This window comes from Phoenix dactylifera, unplaced genomic scaffold (assembly GCF_009389715.1).
Source record: "Phoenix dactylifera cultivar Barhee BC4 unplaced genomic scaffold, palm_55x_up_171113_PBpolish2nd_filt_p 000375F, whole genome shotgun sequence".
NCBI lineage: Eukaryota > Viridiplantae > Streptophyta > Magnoliopsida > Arecales > Arecaceae > Phoenix > Phoenix dactylifera.
Window position 1 is genome coordinate 189,742 of NW_024067825.1, and position 3,970 is coordinate 193,711.

The following is a 3,970-nucleotide window of genomic DNA, read 5'->3' on the forward strand; positions in this document are numbered from 1 at the left end:
TCATCCTGAGTATTAAGGTTGTAAAGGCCCCCGTGTGGAATGCTAGTAGGCTTAGGCAAAGGTTTATTCACTCTATCCCCTGTATCCCATAATTGTGCAGTCTCTGCGAGAGAGTCTAAATAGTCCCATGCCTCATCGGGTTGCTTTTCCAGAAATAGACCATTGCACATAGTCTCTATAAATTGTTTCAACTGTGGAGACAACCCTTCGTAAAAGAAACTAATGGTTCTCCATGTTTCAAACCCATGATGAGGACAAGAGAGAAGCAAATCTTTAAATCTCTCCCAGCATTCATAAAATGTTTCATGGTCTTTTTGCTGGAAATTACTAATGTGCCTTTTCAAAAAGTTAGTCCTTTGTGCGGAAAAGAATTTTTTCAAGAATTCTCTTTGCATATCATGCCATGTTCCTAACGATCTTGGTCTCAAGGAGTTCAGCCATGTTTTGGCTTTATCCTTCAAGGAAAAAGGAAACAAGGTTAATTTAAGGACATCTTCTGATACATTTGGCACTCTAAATGTGATACTAATTTCCTCAAAATCCTTAAGATGAAGATAAGGGTTCTCGGATTCCATTCCATGATACTTTGGCAGCAATTGAATTACTCCTGGTTTGATTTCAAAGTGTCCTACATTTTCAGGAATAATCATGTATGAAGGTTGACTAGTCCTAGTGGGATGTAAGTATTGTCGAAGTGTCATAACTGGGGGTCTACCTTCATTACCATGGTGACTTCCTACATCATCATCAGCCATCTCACCAGATCTGAGATTTTGCGAAAAAGTTTCAATAATGTGATCTAAGGAATTGTCAAAAGGTTGTCGACTCAGACGTCCAGTGTTGTCTCTATTCCAACCTAGCATACAAAATTTCAGAGTTTATTTATTTGTTTATTTTTTTTTTATTGATTACCCTTGATCTTTTCTTAAAGTTCTTATCAATTTTCAATTAGCAACAAGGGTTAATGAGATATGATGATAATAAAATTCTGATTCTAAAAAAAATTAAACACAGAAAATTTAAAGCAGACAGCAGCAAGGTTGTATATTAATTTAATGGTCGTAAAAGTATCAGAATATCAATCAGACCGTTCAGATGAACGCAACATGTGTCCTACAGCTGCTGACGAAATTTGAGTATAATCAGACGGTGGATTACTCAGATATCAGAGTTTGATGCAGACTGTGCAGGAAATAAAAATAGCAGAAATTTTTTTTTTTTTTTTCAGTTTTAGTTTTACTATAATGTTCAATCTAACTGATAGGGTACTAATTAAATCTAAAATTATACTAATAACTGAGCCGTTCCCCGGCAACGGCGCCAAAAACTTGATGCAAAAATAAAATTGTTCTCCCAAGTGCAGGAGAATCGCACAAGTAGTAAATTCTCGGGAGTCCGAGGTCGAATCCTCAGGGAACGAAATATATATTAGATTATTTAATATAATTTTAGATTAATTAATTCAATAAATTTGTGGATAAAGATGATGTTTTGCAAATAGAAAATAAATCAGTAAACAGAGAATTGAAATTTGGATAGATTAAGATGGTGTAGGGATCTGGAATCCCCTTCGATGATATTATTTTCAACAATTAAATTCTGAACAAATGGACTCGGAAGAAGCGCAACGGGACGGACGTGGCCTGCGAGGAAGAAGGAAGCTGGAATCACGGACCGGAAGCTGCGCTGGTGGGTTGCGGACGTTGGCTAAGAAGCTGATGTGGCTGGAACTCGGGTGCAAGATGGCTTCACAAGCGGAGAAGACGGACTGCTGGCGCTGTCATGATGCTGCGAGGAAGACGGAAGAGATCTGAGGGGGTTGAGGCACGGACGGTCGGGAGCTGATCACACGCGCTGGATGCAGGAAGCTCGGACAGTGGGAGCTGATAACAGAAGCTTGGGATCTCAGGACTGAGATTCGGACGGAGCTGGGAGCTTGGAAGGAATGATCGCACGAACACGGGATGGGAGCTGGAGCTGGGACGCGGGAGATGCTTCACGGGATGCTGGGGTGCGTGGACTGCTGAGAACTGGGAGAACCTGGGACACGGAGACTGCTCACGGGATGTTGGGCTGCACGCGGATGAGCTTGAGATGGAGCTGATCACATGCGCTGGGATGATCATGAATCCTGGGATTTGCTGTTGTTCCAGGACGTGGAGGATCACTCGCGGGAGAAGTAGAAGGAAGCTGAGATCTGGGACTCCTGCGGGATCTGGTGAAGGCTGAAAATCGTGGTGGATGCTGGGAGCTGATGTGGCTGCAACTGGGACTGACCTCATGTGGTTGACTAGTCACCTACTATGATGCATCTTTTTGAACCCAATGTGCATTTTAACTTTGATTTCCGATCACCTGCACCCGACAAAAATATAATATTAATACAGCACTTCTATCATTATTTGTTAGCAATAATACTAATTTAAGTGATGTGTAGATCGCACTTTTGTGCTCTCATCATTAAGCATAATCCATTTTTCTTGCCTAACTCATGAAGGTCTACTAAGTAAATATTTCTTTGCCTTTGTCCTACAAGTATAATGCTATTATCTTTAGGATTTGTGATTATGCATACAGATGCTTCAAACGTGACTTTAAACCCTTTATCACAAAATTGACTTATGCTAAGAAGGTTATGTTTCAAACCCTTAACTAATAAGACATTTTCTATGAAAATAGATGGCGTAATGAAAATTTTACCCTTTCCAATGATATGCCCTTTACCATTGTCTCCATAAGTTACTACTCCACCCTTCTTTGATTCCAAGGTGACAAATTGATCTACGTCACCGGTCATGTGTCTTGAACAGCCACTATCTAGATACCATCGTTTTTCTACTTTATCAGCTGTAAGACACACCTGCAATCAAGATCAAGAAGAAACTTTAGGTACCCAAACTAAGTTGGGTCCTTTAGGGTTAGTACTCCATGTTTCTTTTGGAACCCAAACTTTCTTGAATTTAATCTTTTGATTATTACTTACTTTGTTTTGACTGGACTTTCTATAGTTACATTCATATGCTCTATGTCCTAACTTATTGCAGCAATAATAAGTGATATTTTTACTTTTAGCATTTACAAAAATATTCTTTAAGAATTTTTGTTTCATATTTGTTCTATATCCTAAGCCAGCCTTATCATATACAGCTTTTTGACTATCAAGAATCATATTTAATTTGGTAGAACTAAGTGTAAATTTATCTACCAAGGATTTATATTTTTCAGCATCTTCTTTTAGCTTGATATTTTCAGCAATTAGATTCTTGGTTTCATTTGCAAGTTTCCTACTTAATGTTTCACAGTTATGAGACAGTTTTAACTTATCTTTGACAAGAGATTGATTTTCTTCTTTTAGAACTTTATTTTTATTAATTAGTTTCTTATGTTCTTCCATGAGTTCTAAGAATGCATCATGTAATTCATCAACAGTAAAATCACAGTCAAGTTCAGAATCTACCTTATCGTCATTGGCCATATGACACATTTGGGCCGTCTCTTGATGATCTTCCTCTTCCGAACTTGATTCCTCACTTTCACTCCATTCAGCCATGAAGTTCTTCTTTTTCAGTTTTCTTGCCATCCATTTCAAATCTGGACAATCTATCTTATAATGCCCGGGTTTATTACACTCATAGCAAATGGGAGTTTCTTTTTCCTTTTCTTTGTCCTTACCCTTTTCTTTGCTTGAGTTACCTTTGATGAAGGGTTTCTTTCTATAGAATCTATTCTTACCTCTCATAAATTTTCTGAATTTTCTCCCAAGCATAGCCATCCCTTCTTCATCAATTTCTTCATCATCATCTGAATCTTCCGATTCAGTTTGTTGTTTAGGGGTGGTAGTCTTTAGGGCAATGGGCTTTCTTCTCTTGACCTCATCTTCTGAATTTTGCCTCATTGTCAACTCATGGATCATGAGTGATCCTAGAAGCTCCTCTAATTGCAGTGTGTTGAGGTCCTTAGCTTCTTGAAT

General features: G+C 38.5%; 1 pseudogene; it reads left to right on the forward strand.

Moving 5' to 3' along the window:
* Positions 1-240: 240 nt before the first annotated feature.
* LOC120105825 lies at positions 241-338 on the forward strand (annotated as a pseudogene).
* Positions 339-3,970: the final 3,632 nt, after the last annotated feature.